The sequence below is a fragment of the Euprymna scolopes genome, chromosome 22, assembly GCF_053919585.1.
Source record: "Euprymna scolopes isolate OS-2025 chromosome 22, ASM5391958v1, whole genome shotgun sequence".
NCBI lineage: Eukaryota > Metazoa > Mollusca > Cephalopoda > Sepiida > Sepiolidae > Euprymna > Euprymna scolopes.
In genome coordinates this window covers 5,806,468-5,826,380 of record NC_136503.1, presented here as the reverse complement: position 1 = coordinate 5,826,380, position 19,913 = coordinate 5,806,468, and the positions used below count along the sequence as shown (strand labels likewise).

Here is a 19,913-nt window from a genome sequence, read left to right as displayed (position 1 = left end):
ACAGGTAAAATTCTAAAAAAAAACACTACGTTTTTTGTTTTTTTTTTTGTTTTAAATTTGAATATATTATTTGACCTTTTCTCTTCAATTTGTGAGTAAATTAATTTACTTTTCGGTGAGTAAATTATTTACTTTTTAATAGACACTTGAAAATGGGGGGGGGGGTGAATTAAAAAAAAAAAAAAAAAAAAGAACGTTTGTCTAAAATATTATATTCGGTTTATTGGAAAGAGCATACAATTTCACATTGACCCTGAAAATATCGTAAAAATAGAATCAATAGAAAAATTTTGATAGATTAAAGTATAAAAATTGAAAAATATTGAGTTCGGAAAATTCATTACAGTTTAAAAAAAAAAAAAAAATATTTCTATTACTTTTAAAACAACTTTAATAGTTTATTTTGGAAGTATAATCCATAAAGAAAATAAACAACCCACTTTTAACAGAAATTACGAGATTTTTATATTTTATTCGCAGTTTCGTGTTAGGGGTTTCAAAAATTCCTAGAAAAATTCTGATACACCTATAGCAGTGCAGCATTTAAAAAAAAATTTTTTTTTAAGTCTTTCTTTTTTTTGGGGGGAGGGGGCTTTTCATTAATCATTTTTAAAATAAACATCGCTTTTAATAAGAATTCTATACAAATTAGATTTGTTTTTAATTTTTTTTTTTTTTACATAGGGATCACCACTTATCAAGGCTAAGAGGCCACTCGAGGATAAGGGTTAAAGAGTGTACAGTAGAAATTGGACAATATAGTAATCATTAGTAATGGAAATTCGGTAAATTTGTTGACAAGTGTAACGGCCCATCAAGAACTTGTTTACGTTAGACTTGAAGATGACCATATTGTAGTCAGATTGTTCAGAAAATGGATTTTAGAAACATTCATTCATTCATTGAGATCATTCATTGAGGTCCATTTATTTTTCATCACCTCACCAATTTACTTCAAATCAAACATTCTTGAAATATTGACATCAAGCGCTTTAGACATTTCCAACATTTTGACATGATTTTGTTCAAAAATTGCTTTCAAACAATCATTAAGAATGCATGGCCGTTCTCTACTACAGAATTTCTACAACGACATATTGTCTCTTCATTTTGGGGATTTTTCTCCCCATGCTATCTTGATAGTGGTGACTGATTAGGGGAGCATTATAATAGCTTGAAATCTTGCAAAAAAATCATACATCTTTCTTTTCTTTTTTATTTCCTTAAATTGCAAAACTCAAGCAAACTTTTTTAAGTGGGTCAAAAATCGGCCGATTTGAAAAAGCAACATTCTTTCATCAATATTTTAAACAGATTTAAGTATGTCTGGTTTCCAAAATGCTGAGATTTCAAATTATTCTTACAAATCAGACATTTAAAAACTAGACATAAATATTTATAAAATACAATACGCCACATTTTTATTTAATGTGTAAATGGCAAAAATTATATTTCAAAATATGTTTTAATTATTGAGTTAATTACTTTCTAAATACATATTCTTTGCATTTGTTTAAATTAAACAATTAAAGAAAACAAGGAAAATGTTTTTATTTGATGTAATGTGACAATGAAATATATTTTACTCATTTGAAATGATGAAGCAAGATTTTTTGAACTTTGGCTTACCCCCCCTCCCTCCTCCACACACAGTTTTCAGTTTCTCTATCATTTTCAATTTTCAAAATATTCGGTTGCCTACATCTAAAGTTTTTCTCTACCATTTTTACATCCAGAATAATCCTCCAGTTTCTAAGATGTATCAATAATCGACAATATTCTGCTCTTTCACAAGTAATGACATTTTTTTTTTTTTTTACATTTCCCAACAGCCATGCCATAGTTAGATTCACTTTGATAACAAAAGCAGAGCTATCATTGATAAAATTACATTTCAGTCTATATTTTTCCCCATCAATGATAGCTCACTTATCTGTATCCTACTGCAGCAAAGTTAGGCACAAAGTCAGCTTATAGTAGGAATTTTGGTTCCTCCTAGAATTGATGCAAAGTTTACCATGGTCAATCTCATCAGTATTCCTGTGTGAGCACCTCAGACGACCAGCAATAAATGAACCAACTTTTCAGAAGAGGGGATAATGCCTGGAAGTATGACCTGAAAATAACTCTGATACTAGTTTTGATCCAATCAGAATTAATAAAAGTTTTTGTTAATATAATAAATTGATGCAAATATATTCTTGCTGGAGTGTGCCAATATTCCCATCATGTACTTCCTGCTGCTGAGCAAGTGCCACCTCCAATAGCGCTGGAATATGTTTGCCACATAAGGAGGGGGAGAGATGTGTATGGATCTGCTATGCAGTGTACAAAAATAATTGGTAGTCTCTCCTTTCAATTTAAAAATACCTGTAGGAGAGAGACTACAGCTGTCAGCATCTGAGAAACTCTAGTTATCTATCATTAGCACTACATTGTTTGTAGGACAGACAGGTGTATGAGTGCTTGCAGTGGAGACTGGGGGGCATTCTGCAATAGTCTTTGTAGCCTGGCCCTTCTGTCACATCCATACTAGTTTCAGTAATAATTGCTACTTGTGCATCAATTGTACAGTTAAGACACTCAATGGTGCAGTAAGCAAATCAGTGGTTTATAGATTTCATCTGATGTGAATCATTCCAGGATACCTTCAGAGTTGGATGGTTATATGTTGCTTGCAGAGTTGTTAAAAAGTTAAAAAAAAAAAAAAAAAAAAAAAATTGGTTCTTTAAAATCTCTAGAACCTTTTAAATAATCTAATAACTATTTTAAAAGTGTTACTAATATTAATTGGTAGGGAGATGAACATATGAAACCTAAAACATTCAATTTGAAATTTATAACCTTCACAATAGCAAATTCTATTATTTTATATATATATATATATATATATATATATATATATATATATATAATAACACTGACACACAAGTTCCTGTTAGATTACCAAAGTTAATCATCTTTGAGCTTGGTCAGTACTAAAATGGGTGACCATTTGGAAATACCAGGTGCTGTATATGCTCTTTGCTTGCGTCAGCATTGTTTCAAGCCGTCCTGGACTTCTCTTTGCCACTGGAATTAGGCAGTGCCGACTCAGAAGTGAGATTGGGGATTTTGTAACCCTTGTTTCACAATTACACACAGGCACTCTTACAGAGGGTATCCATTGTCTCTCAAGGTAGAACAGGGGCCATAAGGTAAAAATTTAGACAATTCATGTAAGTTATGTTTTAATGAGAAATTTGAAATTTGAAGCTTTAAGGATTCAAAAAATCTATTAAACTGTAGAAGTGCGAAAGCAAAAACTGTATACACAGAATATACTTAAGTTTAGGATAATAATAATAAAAATCGAATAAAAAAACAACGTAAAGTATGCACATGTTAAAATAAGGTCATCTATTTGATACATTCACAAAATGGATGCATCATCCCAATCCACAACAAAGCAAAAGATAAAGTAAAAGTCGGTCAGGCTTTTATCTAAGAGAACCCAATAACAATGAATCTGATTGGTTAGCTAGCTAAACTAAATACATGTATTTATAAAATACTCAGTAACATGAATTCCTTGTGTTTTAGCCTAACGATTCCTTATGAGGATGAAATGCGAAAGCTAATGTGTAGCACAATTACATATTTTCATAACTTATATTATTTAGTATCTATTCCCACATTTTTCTGATTGGTTTATGATTTGGTTTCTGAATGAAATTAACAAGAAAACAAAATAATTGTCAAAACGAATAAGCAACATTTGTCAGAAATATTGGTGCATATGCACTGACTCTATTCAGCAGAATGAAATAACTCTGCTATTGATTTCATATTGCTTGAACTGCTTTGGCTGCTTCTGTCATCTTTACTGTTTCATCAGAAGAACAGGGTTGCTTGCCAAACATACAAAACTTTAAATTCTTGTTCTGCTCATCTGACATTGTAGGGGGTTTGTGAAATGATGCCAAGGTTTACATAAACATTTATCAAATACATTTTATTCAAATTACAACTTTTCAACACACACATCTTTATTTCTCATTCTACTGTGATGGCTAATTTTTGTTTTGATGACTTGTCATGATGAGAACTTGACTCTTCGATGATCTTATCAATAAAAGAAAATAAGAATCTTTTTTTTTTTTTTTTTTTTCGACATGAAGAAACCATGGAATTCTAACTAGTTTTTGAAAAAATTGATTCCAAAGAAAAAAACTATTACAACATCCACATAAGACCACAAAACATAACGTATGACAATCACCTCTTACTCACGTTCACTCCTAACAAGACATATCGCTAGTTGTGAGTAAGGGTCTACTATTTAGGACAATGCCTAGAAAAGATTAACAAGATATTAGTTTACATTATATTTGAACTTCTGCATATCAGTACAGGTAGGGAAATAGGTAGCAGGAAGGAAATTTTTTTTTTTTTTTTCCAAATATGGTAATATATTTTTGAAATTGTGTAATCTGTTTAAAATGTTAAGAATAAATTTCAAAGGATCATCTCTTATCTTTTGAATAAAATATTCTGAAATTACATCTCTTTATATATTGTATGTTTTTAATTTTTTTACTTGAAAGTTAACATTATTTATTCATGTAAAATGCTTAACATCAAGCCATTGCCTCTTCTAGCTTCAGATTCCAGAACTGATTGGTTTGGAGTGTTTTTTTCAAATCTGACCTTACAGTGAATCCCTAAATTTTCAACAGAAGGGTTGGGGGTGTCAATAGTGTCCTTTTATTCAGATTCCAGGCATTAACATGTGACGTGTCCAAAACAAATCCAAGGTAAAGCCAATTAAAGAAGCCATTCTCTTATTCAGTGCTGTATTTCATAGATTGTTGATCCAGAGGTCTTATAAAGTCTGATCTCACAGTGGTTTAACCGATGTTTTGATCAGAAAGACTGAAATTCTCCAAGACCTATCTTGAGCATCTCACAAAAACAATGTTGATCAAATAGGGTGCAAAATAGGGTGCATATTGTTAGACAGCAGATATCCAGTGTCATTTTCATTTTGAACTTTTGAATATTTTGCTTCTGTTGTCACTCAAATATTAAACCATGCATGATATTTTCAGGACATTGCAGTATTAAAGGTTAATACATAAGTACATGTTGGCATTTATTTCTCAAAGAAGAATATATATTAAGAATGACTTTTTTTTCTCTCTCTCTCTCTCTCCTTCTCTTCCTTTTTTTTTTCTTTTGCATAAACAAGTTTCAACAAATTGACAGACTTATTCGGGGAGGGGGGGTAAAAGGCCAAATAGTTTACAATTTAAAATAACTTGGAAAAAAAAGCCGTAGTCATCATTTTTATGTCAATACCCAGGGCAAAAATATGTCTGAAAAAAATAACATTCTATATATTTCATTGTCTGTGTGTTTGTAAATTTCACTTCTTTTTTTTCTCTCAGAAACTACTCGGCTAATCTGGCTGGAAATTTTTTTATTGAAATTTGTTATAAGGTGCAGCAAAGTAACTATTATGGTATTCGTTCAATGTAGTTATGGATTAATGGGATTAGTCACTACAATACCATATTTACTTTAGAAGTTTGGTATAAAGCACCTATTCTAAGCCAATGATCTATAACTTTTGCCAGTTTTTAACAAGTTAAAAAATTTAGTTCTATATAATTATTTATACTTTGTTTTTAATGCTGGAATCCCCCAGGAGTCCATCCTGGGCCCAACTGTCTCCCTAATCTACATAAATGATCTCCCAAAACACATACTTAAATCATTCGTTGACATCTATGCTGATGACACGACCATCTATGGCAACACATCAAAGGCCGTAAATGACAAAGTTCTCTCAGATTCTCTCTCCTCTGATCTTGAGCGCGTGGTACAGTGGTGGAAGAGGTGGCTGGTTACTTTTAATGTATCTAAAACCAAGCTCCTATCTTTACATCATCAACACTCTGAACTCCATCTGGCATCAATTGAAATGGATGGCTCTTGTCTTGGGGAGGCTTCATGTTTTGACAAGCTTCTGGGTGTGACCTTTACTCCTGATCTGAAATGGAACACGTATATCAAATCTGTTGCTCGGGTCGCTGGGAAAATGGTGGGATCCTTCTATCGCTCCAGAAGATATCTCACTACTGATGCAATTCTCTATCTGTATAAAGGCCAAGTATATCCAAAGATGGAGTATTGCTGCCACATCTGGGCTGGAGCTTCTAAAAACAGCCTATCCTGCCTTGACAAAGCACAAAATAGACTTCATGGCTTAGTGGGGGTTGCTGTTTTTTCTTCCCTGCAACCTCGCTCACACAGAAAAGACGTTGTGAACCTGTCTTTATTTTATCGTTATTTCCATGGCAAGTGCTCATCTGAGCTCCAATCTCTGGGCTCCCCTTGCCAATCTTTCACGAAAAACACCCATCTAGCTAAAACCACTGTTAGTAATTTCCCCCACTCTTTATCTGTGCCTAAATCAAAACGTAGATTCCATGAACAAAGCTTCTTTCTGAGAAGTGCACGCCTGTGGAATTCTCTTCCGTTTGCCTGTTTCTCACCTGACTACAACTTGGATGTCTTAAAGTCCAACATAAACAAATTCCTAAATAATCGCTCCCTTAAGACACTATCAAATCTTCAATACCAACTATTACTATGATATTATCCCATTGATTATTGTACACACAATAACCCTTATCCCCAAGTGGCTTCCGGGCTTTGATAAGTGGTGACCCCCCCCCCCCCCCCATGTAAAAAATAAAAAAGTGAATGAAGAAAAATAAACTCCTAATTTTATATTTTAATTCTATTTTAAAATTTTTACTTTTAAAATCAAATTGAACAAAGCAATACTTACATGTGTATATATATTGAAGATTTTTTTCTTTCATAATCAGAAGAGATTTTGACACATCTATGATTAAAAAGGGTGGATTTTTTTTATCATTCACCATAAAAATGTTAAATAATCCAATTTATGTTATGGCCATCCCCTCACCTCTGACCCTTTCCTTTTGAGAAAATATTTACATTTTTAGAAACGAGTCAATGAAGCAATATAGTTTTTAAAATCATATTTCTTTTTTGACAATAATCTAGAAATGTTATTTGATCGAGTAACTTTATTGCATAGGTTTATATAAAATGTTTGTCTCTGTATTAAACTACAGCAGCATTAGATGCTCACTATATTTGAGTTCATGGTGCTTAAAACATTGAAAATAAAGTTTACAAATCACTAAAATTGCTAAATAATGCATATTTTATTCAGCTGTAGTTTAATTTGATAAAAAATTATTTTTTTTAATAATGCAGCACTGTATGATGGGGTGATTGTACAGAACAATGCGTTACAAAGTTGCTAATCATTATGGAAATTCACAAACTGAAAATCTATTTTTAATTAAAAGAAACAACAATTTGAATATATGAATGAGAATAGTTATTTCTTTAGTGAATATTAATCCATTGTCAGATGTTCTAGTGAAGTGCTAAATGAAGTTTATCATTCAACTAAATTAGAACTCTGGTTTCTTAATAAGGATTGCTAATTAAAGCCTATCATTATACAATGCTAACTTGTCTACAAAAGCTATGACATGCATAACGGCTTAAAAGCAAGATATAATTGGGAAATGTGTAGTGGTGGAGGTGCAGTTGGTAAGCCAGCAAGGGAACATCATTATTAGCAACAGTATATTTTCAGTATTTAAAAAAATAAAAAATAAACAAGTATTTAAAAAAAAAAAAAAATTAATCCGCACATTTAACACCTAAAATGCTATTTCCAATTTGATTATGGCAGACTAACAAAAATGCTATTTTAAACATGAATGCAACAGACCGACAAAAATATCATTTCCAACTGGACCGTGACAGACAAATGTTATTTCTATTTTCAGTGTTAGTATTACATCTCTCATCCAGGTTGGAATGTTTGGTTAACCTCCGTCGCATCACTAAGATTTAGGGTACAGTTTCATTCTGTTCTGGTTTGGTCAAAGGCGAGTCAAAGAGGAGTCCACCATCAGAAATGCACCACTCTTATCCCCATCAAATGTCAGACCCATGAGGGTGGAGATTCTTATGATACCAAGTCGGGAATGGGCTAAAGTGCTTCTATCCCCATTAGAGCTTCTGTGCATACAGTTGAAGAATGAAGCATGAATGGCAGGTTATTAGAAAGCACAAAGTTCAACCAAAGCAAAAAATGGAGAGGAAGACACAAATGGTGCTGCAAGAAAGATATCAAAAGAAAGACAAAAATGATATAAGAAAAGCTTTCAAAATTCTCAGTCCCAAGAAGGCCCACGGGGCTAAAATTCTCAGGTCATCGGAAATTGACAGTGACTTCCTCAGTCGGAAGGATTTCTTGTTGAGCCAAGTATAGATAAGAGGTTGAATCAACATGTGGATCGAACGTATTGCATAACTACATTGATTTCAAAATCATTTAAATTCGATTAACAAACATTGAATACAAGATTTGTTTTTAAGAAAGAGATTTCAGAGAGATAAAGAAACAAATAAGGGTTCTTTTGCGGGTCACTTGGTATTAGCCGTCACAGGAACATTACAGTTAGAAACCGACAGAAATGCCGTTTTCAATTTGAGCATTAAAGAGACTCTGAAATTACTCTAAACTCGGGAATTTGCACAGAATTTCAAATGGAACCCTAGCGTGCTCTCGTTCTGCCATTCATATTTGGATAGAAATCTTAAATGATTCGCGATTGTATTTTATGTGTTGCCCATACTTTGATGATTGTAGAGTGAATAGGGTACTTGGTAAAATTCAGTAATAAAAGTTACACCCTACTAGAGGCTGAAGGTTCAATCTGTAGTGCAACCGATACTCAAAATACAATTGTGAATTACTTAGGACTTTTACTCAGTCATGGCTGGTGGAACAAGAGCATACTACTCCCATAGATTAAATAGAGGGTTCCATTTGAAATTCTGTGCAGATTCCAAAGTTCAACAGAAATATTCCAGAGTTTGAGAAGATATATCTAAAGAAGGTCAGATTACATCAACTGAAACTTTTTTTTTATCATGATCGATTCATTAGTTTCGGAGTGAGCCTTGTATGCACACACATAATTAACTAACTATATATATATATATATATATATATATATATATATATATATTATATATTAAGAAAGAAAAAAGGTGAGAAGTTAATTGGAAAAACCCTGCTCCAAAGTTTTATTTAAAAATTCTGCAAAATTTATTAGGTCCCAACTCAACTTTTGTAGTAAGTTAATTGTAATACGAGAAGAGTTAAAAATGTTTAACACTTTCAAAGAACTAAAACTGTTGCAACGAACCGTTTTCTAAGAATGGAATGTATATTTGATCTCCCCTGAATGCTTAGATCTGTAATTGTTCTTCTCAGCCTTGTTAATATAAACTTGTCCTACATTAGGTAACCAGAGTCCTCAAAGCACCCTTACCCACCCACATAGACACTCATTTGAATGGGAAAATATTTTAGATCCTTGACTAGCATGCTAACTTTGTGTATCTAGTCAGACAATGGCATGCTTCCTTTGACGTAAGCTATTTGTAATCTGAAGATTACAATTTACTATCGCCTGTCAGCCAGCATCTCTTCTTCATCCTAGTTTGTTTCGCCCTCGCCACCCTCATTTTCATGCCTTTGCTATTCATCATATATCAGTTGTCTGTAGTCATGCTCTCCTATTTTTTCTCCCCTTAACTTCCAAATTATCCCCCTTTTTTGTCACAATATCGTCAGACTTCTTTTCTCTGATCTGTTGTGTAAACCCACATGCTTTCTCCATCTTTATTTTTCGTCTCTATTTGCTCTGCTTGCTACTCCATTCCTCTTCATCTGTGGGCTGCTGCAAGTGACATAGCTTTATTTAGGTTTCTTTATCTCTTGCCTACAAATTACCAACTACCAGATTGCACTCTGAATATTTTCTTTCAGGAACAGTACTATACACACGATTTTTCGGTTCTTTTCTATTGAAAAAAAAAAAATAAAACTTCATTGTATGTAAAATTTCAATCAATGTCTGTCAATGTTTGTCTCTTTGGCGGTTCCCACATAGCGTAAATAAAGCATTACTTTTCGTAAAAAGAATTAAACTCTGTAGAGAATCGGTAGTATATGAGAATGTATACACACTATAGGCAGCAGCTTTATCATAAGGTAAAATGTTCTGACTACTGATCAACAGTCAGGTTTAGAATCTGAGTTTAAACAATCACCGCGTTTTACTAGATTGAAAAATCTGTTTACTTTCCTCCATCGACACAGAATCATTTTTTAAGGTGGGGAAAATTCACTTGCCAAAAGGGATGTTCTGGATTGAGGCCAAAATAAAAATAAATAAAATAAAAAAATTGCCTCAGTCTAAAAGGATGCTTTCCTCACTGTGGACAGAAAAAAATGGTGTCTGTTTTTATACTACAATTTGCTTCTAGCCAAAAGGCCAGGGATACTGAAGAGTCATGTACTGAGTAAAAAAACTGAATGACTGCACCAATCATGTTTTGATCTTGCGTGTCATCATGACACGGGTTTTTGGTTGTTTCAGTCTCTTATTTCCTTTGCTAGTCCCCTCTTAATTTTATCACTTCATTTCCTATTAGTTTCTTTATCTCGAATATATATATATATATATATATACTCATAATATTTTAATATTTTGTGTTGAAATTTTATGCATATGTGTGTGATGAAATGGAAGACTAATTAAACTCTTCTAATGAGATTTTATATTCCATCATTATTGTAAGAAAACTTTATCAGAAAACTAGGGAAGATGTTATATTTTAAAAACTGACGTTTGAAAATATGAACATGAAAGTTTTAAAATAGGGGGAGGTGATAGAGGAGGCAGAAAATCAGTGATTTCAAAAATCTTTATTAAGGAAAAACATGTGCAATGGTTAAGATAAACAAAATAAGAAAAAAATGGAGCAAGAAAATGGGGATAGATGGGGACGGCAATAAATTAAAATAGGTCATCTGTTTCATTTAATGTGATTTTTAAGAAAAGCACAGAAAACATATTACAAATGGGTTCAGACTTTAAAAAATCTTATGGTGTCTGCCTCCTAGATTTTTTTTTTTTTTTTTTTTTTTTGTGATTTAGTAAGGAAGGGGTAGAAATGCCCAGTGCCTATGATTTTGAGTGGGTGGAAAGAGAAGAATGTCTTCTGACAATTACATAATGATTTACATTAGCCAATCAAATGGCTAGAAGCACATCTTCATCAAATATTGATTTCCTAATGTCATAAATCTTCATTCGCATTATAACTAAATGCCAACAACCAACTTCTATCAACTGGTATGTTGCCATTATAACTGGCTGGATGTCATGTTGGATGATAATACAAAATACCTGCATCCTGACTCTCCATTTTTTTTTTTTTTCTTTTTTTTAGGCTATTTACTATTTAGTATTAGCTACTAAATCTGTATTGCTGAGTCAGTGTGAGATGAAATTTTCAGTTTAAGATACCATCAGAATTTGAGCAGAATTCGTTTATGATGAAAATTGACCAACTAAAAAGTTTTTGTGTATAATTTTCTAAAAATAAATTTAATTACTTTTTAATTGAATTCTTAAGATTTCATTTATGAAAACTAAAAAAATAAAGATAAATAATATAAAACATCAAATTTATAATGACATGAAAAATACTCCAAATTTGGCCAATCCTTTTTAAAATAAAAAATGCTATAAAAATATATAGTTGTAACCATATCTATGACTTTGCTTAAAGTGCAGTGAATTCATTTTAGTTTTTGTGCATTTTTAAAATAAAATGAATAACTTCTATTAGATTCTATCAATTTAAAAATGAGTTATCCCGCTTGATTATTTTTATTTGTGATTATTTAAAAATGTTACATATTAGAACTTGTCTGGGTTGGATTGAATAATTTTTTTTAATAAACTCTAGCAAAGAATCCCCTTTTTTGCTTTCAATTAAAGGAATCAGTATTTTATTTACAAAATTATGAATATCTTAGATGTGGCATTATAACTATATCCAGTTGTGAGACCCAAAAGTGAGAATATAGAGCCACCCATTTTTATCTTTATTCACAGGTTTGTGATCTGGAGGTGGGGTAATACCTGTCAAAGTCCTATTCATGGAGAGGAGGGATAATTTGTGCATTTATCAAGTAATGTATCACCATTTATCAAGGGCAAATGCCACTTGAGGGGAGAGGTTAATGAGGTGGATGGATTGAAATGAATATTATGAGAAGATTGAAAATGATAAATGGAATGAAAATTTTGATTACTTGGGGAGTTTCTGATAAATACATGATGCCCAAAAAGTCATTGAATATAAAACGTATTCACAACGGATTGAAAAACTTGTTGGGAATAGTTGTAAGCGTCTCTGAGGAGTGACTGGATGGAAGATTTACAGTTCTATGGACGAGAGGTAATTGTCCATCCTTTCACGAAACAGCTGTAAGAGCTTAATGCCAAAATAAGTGAAGTTCTATTCATGTAGGTTTTGATTTTATTCAATTTACGTATATATATATATATATATATATATATATATATATATATATAACCATCCCAGACCAAGTAAAATTAATTTCCCAAATGCAGTAGAACAGCAAAAGCTTTTGCCACAACATCTAAGAGGTATATGCCCCAGTAACTTCAGCAGATTTTTTGTCACCTTTTTTGAAGAATGAGAGAATACTGCCTTGCTCCAATCAGAGGGTAATGTTTCAGTGCGCCAAATTGCATAAAAGATTTATAGAACCCACAGGGCAAGTACTTGGACATGGCAGTGTAGATTTCCGCTGGTGTATCATCCTCACTAGGATGCTTTTCGTAGGCAGTGCAAGATATCTCTCACTTCATCACAAATCACAAGAGTCCGGCGCACCTGTCATCCATGCTTCATGATCTTGGTCCGTGAGGTGGAGTCTCTCTTATGCAGTCCTGATGACAGTTCATAACACCAAGGAGTTTGTATGTCAAGTCATTTGATAGTGGATTCAAGGAGTTACCATTCTGTCTCTGGTTGATGTTTTCGGTTGACAAAAAAATTTTTTTATTCAACTATTATGCAGTTCTACCATGGATTAGGTGCTAGCGTCCAACTTCAAATTAGTGATGTTGATCCACTTTGACTGTTTGATTGCTTGCCTCAACAAGTTAAAGATTTGCTCAAACTAGTGTGTGATCTGAGCTGAATTCACTACCAGTAACCATGCCTCAAAAAGAAAAAAGCTTGCGCACGCACCAAGATATAATTGATCTGATTGCTTGCGTGGCCATCATCCGAACATAAAGTGATAAGATGATGTAGGTGCTGGAAGCAGGTATTTACAACCGCTAATCACCTTGTCGTAACAAAATTAACTAGTTGATGACTATTGTCGCATCTTGTACTAAGAGCAAAGAGGCTGAGGACATGCCTGGTGTTTTCGTTTGCCAGTCCTGTGTGAGCATTCCAATCCGAAGCTGCCAAAATGAGATCCGATAAAGGGGTCCAGTCAACAGTAGACGGAAGGTTATGATAAAAGTTGTACTTTTCCTCTTCAGTCATGTTGTTAGTGTGCATACTAAGATGACACTAACATTTATAACAGCGCCCCTAAGACAAATCTTAGCTAACCTATGTGAGATCGGCTCTCATTCTAGAGGGTCAAGTCTGCTGTTATTGGTGATTCCATTGGTAAAAATGATAAAAAGGTTTGTTTCTGGTACTTTGATCCAACTGTGGCCACTATCCAGGAGACAAACTTTTGAAAGACAGACCACATTGATGGCATAATTATTAAGCGTGTTCATGAAAAAATTTAAATGGCTTCAAATATTACATTGATGGCATATATAGAAAGAGCTTGATGAGCTAAGAAAGAATCTTTTTAAAATTTTTTTATATCTGATTACAAATAAGGAAGTTGTAACTATTTTTGTGCCTTGCATGGTTGGATATTTTCCCTCTTTTAAGACCTTATGAGTTTTGTCATTTTTTAAATTTTTTTTTTCACTAGTTTTCCAGCAAAAATGTATTTTTTTTTAAATACAAGATTAAGCAATGAAATTTGCCATATAAGTGTATTTTTGTGCAAGGAATCAGAATATGCTACCGAAAATCTCCAAAAATTAATAGTTTTTAAATAATCTGCAGTAAATGCACATAAATATGCTGCAATTCCTTAAAAATGCCATGTATCCATTAAAAGAAAAGGAGTTAAAGAACTAAAAGCTGAATTGTAATGCATTTTATGTACAAGAAACCAAAATTGCAATCTAGGACTGAATATATTGCAATATGTCTTTGGTATTATTGTAGATTAACACCGTCTCTTACCTCCAACTCCCACCCCATTGATCACCTCTCCAAAATATGATTCTACCTTTGTGTGAACACCCTGAAAACCTTTAATGAAAGATAAACAAAAATTATTTTAGAATTTAATGTAAAATGATTCATTTTTGGCCATTTTAGTATTTTAGAATAGTTAACCATTTTTTCTATGGGAGATAAATTTTGTGTGTGTGCACGCGTGTGTATTTGTTTTTTTTACGATTATGTGTAGTTTTAAGAGGGTTTTGTGCAATTATTGGGGGGATTTGACTTTGGGTTAGGGCTAAGTGAAATTATGTGTGAACATCCTGAAGACTTGACAGAAACAACACAAAAATAATTTTAGAATTTAGAATGAGGGTTAGTTTCACAAATTGAATGTGAAATAATTCACCATGTCGAGGCCATTCTAGTGGTTTAGGACAGTTAACCAATTTATTTTTATGAAAGTGCATTTTTAAGGAAGGATCTTTTTTTTTAAGACGTTTATATGTAGTGTACAGAGGAATTTTATTTAGTGAGGAGCTTGGCACTCGGATTTAGTGTTATTTTTTTAGGGCTAATAAAGATCTTAGGAGGAGGCTTGCCACTCGTACCTAGGGTTAGAGGTAGGATTAAGAGTTTTTTAAAGAGGGTGTTTGATACTCATATTTACGGTTACTGGTTCATAATTATTGGCTTTAGAAAATGTTATAGCTTAGATTTTGAACATCAAATTACTTGAAAATATGCAAACTTATGTAAATGAAGGGTGTGAAACTTTACATAATTAAGATAAACAGACAAAAAGTTTATTTAAAACAAGTGACATCACTCAAATAGAAAACCTGACATTTTGAAAAAAATATCAAGCATTTTTTGCCTACCTATGTAAATATAAAAAAAAATTGTTGAAGCTGAAAAATCGTTCACAAATTTTGAATGAATTTTTTATTTTCATTTACATTTCATGCATTTTTTCTGAGTGACGCATTATTTCGTTTTAAACTTTCCAGTTTAAGATGTTTTTTATTTCTTAATTTCACTAGAAACTTGGCACACCTATAAATAGATTTTTTTTAATTTAATTTTTTTATAATTTTTTTTTATAATTATGTCCATTCGATAATAATTCAATGTAAAAATTGTAAAAAAGATGAAAATGAAACACATAGGGGAGGATACCACTCGTACACTTGAACAAAATCATTTCACATTTTTAACATCTGTTTAATTTATCTTTAAAAACTAATGCTATAGATAAAAATGCACGCAAGTTATGTTTTCTTATCTTTTCAATCATATAAATATTTTTAAAATGTTGACTAGAAATATGCGAGGAATTGCAAGTTGGACAAAGTACATTATGCTGGACTGGTTGGGATTGCTTTAATATTCAGATAACCGAATAGTTCTAATTAAGCTAACTAAACACGTAAGAACATTTTTTATGTTCATATTTTCAATTATTTAAAACAAAAAAAAAAAAAAAAAACGTTCTGGAATAAAAATCAACAACAAAAAAAAAATCTGTTTACTGCTGATGCTATTACTAATATTATAAAACACTTTTGCATTGAAAGTTAATAGAAACAAATCCCCCCCCCCAGATATCATGATTTTAAATTGCTAGCTACCACAAGAGAAAACAACATACAATTATACTTTTAATGAGGGGGGGGGGCAGTAAAAAGATTGTTTTATTTACTAGTGGGTGTCCGCATTATGTTGAAGTCTTTATAATACAATAAAAAATAAAATTTAAAAAAACGCGGTCAAAAGTATTTCAGACACCCCAAACTATTAAAAGTGATGTCTCTTCTGGTTAGTTTTCAAATTTCATGACAAAATTCTTAATACAAACATGGTACGAATATTTACAAATCAGGGGTGGTCATTACAAAACCTTATCGAAAATGCAGTTTTATCATGGTTCACATTTTTATCATTTTATTTGCTTAAAACTCTTAAAATATATAACGTACGTTATTATTAATTCATTTGAAAGTATATTCATTCCCAAACAAAACGATGGTATTTTGAGGACTTAAAGTGCTTTGGTTTTTAAAAATATAACAATTTTAGCAGAACCTCTATGAAATCTGTGATTATCCAAAACCTTTTATCGTCTATGTGTATTGCTATTTCATGGTGAGAGATTGAGTTTCTTCTTCACTGCATAGCATCCGTACATTCTAACAAACGAGTATAACTGTTTTCATACTAGGAACAGTGATGGCTTCCAGATTTGTCATCTGCCTCGCCAACCTGAAGGCAGATGCATGTCTCTTATATAAGCAGTAGATGCCTTAGTATCATTGATATTATAAGTTGTATTCATGGAGGAAGTTTCATTAGAATAGATTTGAGGAAAGGGTCAGAAGTTCTAATTTTTGAAGCATACTGTTCGCCATGAAATATTCACTGATGCAGGAACAACCAGGAAGCCATCAGATTCCAGACAGACACTGCAAGGATTTTGAGTGAGATCAACTGTGAGTGGTTGTCTGCAAAAACCGTTCTCCTCTGTATTCGTAGAATACTTATGGGAACACAGTGGCAGGTTGGATTTTAAGACGTTGAATTGTCGCACTTTGTCAAAAAAAATTTATATTTAAAACAAACGTTTGTTTGTTGATTCCAAAGTATCCATGACTCCTGCACATACTCTTGTGAAGGCGGTTTTCGACCAGGCAGGGGTTATACCAATCAGATCTTCAATCTTGGGCACACCCTTGAAAATCGTTGAGTGTTTTAGCAACCCAGCTTTGTTGACTTTGCAGTTACCTTTGACGAATCGTGCAGATAGATGGTATGCTAGCAAAATTTATGTGGATTGTTGAAAGCTACTATCAGTTTACGAGGGCTCGTGTGTGGGTCTGCAGTGGAGAGTCAGAAATGTTTGAGGTATGGTAATGTGTTTGACAGACTTATATGCCTTCTCCCCTATCCTTTTCAACTGCACAGTCGATTATATCCTCAATGGAGCTCTTCAAGGTCATGAGGGGGTTGTGAGTGGGCGAAACGTGAGCATGTCTGACTTTGCTTAAGAAGATGATATCATCCTACTTGGATCAACTGGTGGGGAGGTGCAAGCCATACTCAACTGAGTGCACACTGTTACTTGCACATTAAGGATGCGCATCAATGCCTCCAAAGCAAAGGTCATGGCTTCGCTGATTGATCAAGATACCTGGTCACACTGGACAGAACTCACCTAGATAATGTGAATTTCTTTGTCTATCTTAGCTCTATCATGCCAACTGAGCAGGTAGCAGCTGAGATTGGATGGCAAATAAGAGCAGCATGGTTCGCCTTCCATCTCAACTGATCGCTGTTCTCTCAATGGGAAAATACACTTGGGCACAAAGAGATGCATCTATCAAGTGATAGTGAGGACCATCCTTTTTATGGCTGTGAGATCTGGCCTATAAAAGCGGCTGATCTTCACAAACTGGAAGTCTTCAATGACCGTCTTCGCACTATTCTGCATTGACACCGTGGAGATTGTGTTACAGTCGCTACTCTCCACCGAAGATCAAACCTAAACCTCCTGCCGCCCGTTCTTCAGTGATCTTACTGGTTTGGATATGCAGCTCATTGGTCAGAGGAAGAGCTCAATCTCAAGATCCTCTTTCTCTGACTTGTTGGTGCAAACATGTCTGTGGGCAGTTAAAAAAAAAAGGTTTGACGATAGAATCTGGAATGGTTAGCTATATTCTGCAATCCAGCCCAAGCTCAATGAAACTGGACTGTGATGGTCAAAATGCAGTTCATGCTCAGGAGGAAACCAGGTCAATCCGACCAAGTACAAGTGAAGTAATTTCCCGAACAAAACAGTTTGCACATATGAAGATTAAAATCAAGATATAATGATACTAAATCTTATATCTATAATCCTTATTCTAATTTTGAATAAAATCCATTGCTTTGATTCTAGAAAATATAATTAATGAAAGGCTAAAACTTGGTGTGTTACGAACAATTATTTCAGGAAATCTTGCTAAATTAGTATCTAATGACTATAAAATTTAATGTAAATCTTTTATATTTGAATTTTTGTTTCCCTTAAAAACAAACTACTCTTAAGAAATTTAAATTTGGGTATAATAATTGATATCTAATATCTATTAAAATTTCGCAAAAAGTATCTGAATTTTCAGACGGAGCTTTTTTATGTTATCCCTTTTGCATAAAAATTAAATTAAACTAAATATAGCTCACATTACTATCCCTTGTATCTAACAGCTGTATTTCAAAAATTCATGATTGGCTAATTAATTTAGAGCTGAATCCTGTACATACAAATATACAAACACACAGATTTTTAAAAAATTTTAAATGCATTAACTTATAAAAAAAAAAATATATATATATATATATATATATAATTGGTATGGACAAAAATGGGCGGGCAAAGATAGGGCGACCTAGTTTTGAAAGCTGATTTATCATAATTTTTTTGTAGGTTTCCGACTGCTTTTTGATTGTATTTGAAAGGTTAAGGACTAAACTTAATTTTCAAAAGGAAAAAATATTTGTACACGTGGAAAAAAAAAAGTTATGAAAATATTTTCACGGCGAGCTACCCAATTCAGCTAAATTTTGAAGTTAAATAAATTCATTGTAAAAATCCTTTAAAAGATAAATATTAGTTTTCTGGGTCTATTTCAAAGATAATTAGTAAAGTCCTAAGATATTGAATTAAATTAAAAAAACACATGTTTATATAAAACATAAATTAATTACCCAAAAACTGAGTTATTCCACTGTTCGCAAAATACAATAAACTAAAATTTTGTAAACATGGAATATACAAAGGCCCAAAATTTCAGGCAGTCGAAAGATTGAAAATGACGTCATGTAATTAAAAGGGAGGAAGGGGTGTGATGGTTTTCTTTTTTTCCCAGACGTGCATCCATGCATTCCTATTCTGAACGTTTGTATAAATTTTTCCATTTTTTAATTTAATTATTTTTTCTATGTTCCTGTTTTTAAATTAAATTATTTTTAATTATTGTTCAATATTACATAAAAATTATATTACGCCGACAGTTTCACATTCTTTCAAGCGAGGAAAATATTAAAAGCTTACATAAAAATTATGTGAAACCTGCAATTTAAAAAAAAAAAAAAAAAGTAGGTATATTTTTTGCAATTATAATTTTTTTTTTTTTTGTGAAAACATTAAATGAACAATACTTACTTCTATGATAATATCGGTAGTTAGAGAAATTCACTTTTCTTCGAGTTATATCGAATTCATTAATACAGATTTAGGGGCTTTTATCATAATGTTCCTGTAAAAAATTTTTTAATTGTTATATTTTACGATGCTAAAAAAATCATAAAAGATCATAAAAAAAAGCAAAAATAAATTCCTTTTAATTTTTTTTTTTTATTTTATTACTGCAAACCATAACTTTAGTAAGGGTATTTTTTGTTTAAATAAAATACATTTCTACTAAGATTTTAATAAAAAATAATGTGTTCAATATATTCCGTGATCATTATTTGATAAATACTGAAAATTTCATTAAAATTGGTTAATTTCCTGATTTTTTTGGTGAATTTTTAAGAGTAAAGTTAGGGGTCAAAATGTTTATTCATTT

At 32.3% G+C, this 19,913-nt stretch overlaps 1 protein-coding gene across 2 annotated transcripts in view; it reads left to right on the top strand.

The window, feature by feature from the left end:
- Positions 1-19,913, top strand: part of LOC145243865 (serine/threonine-protein phosphatase 2A 56 kDa regulatory subunit alpha isoform-like) — a 381,258-nt gene that overhangs the window by 216,250 nt on the left and 145,095 nt on the right. The gene's annotated exons all lie outside the window — the stretch shown is intronic.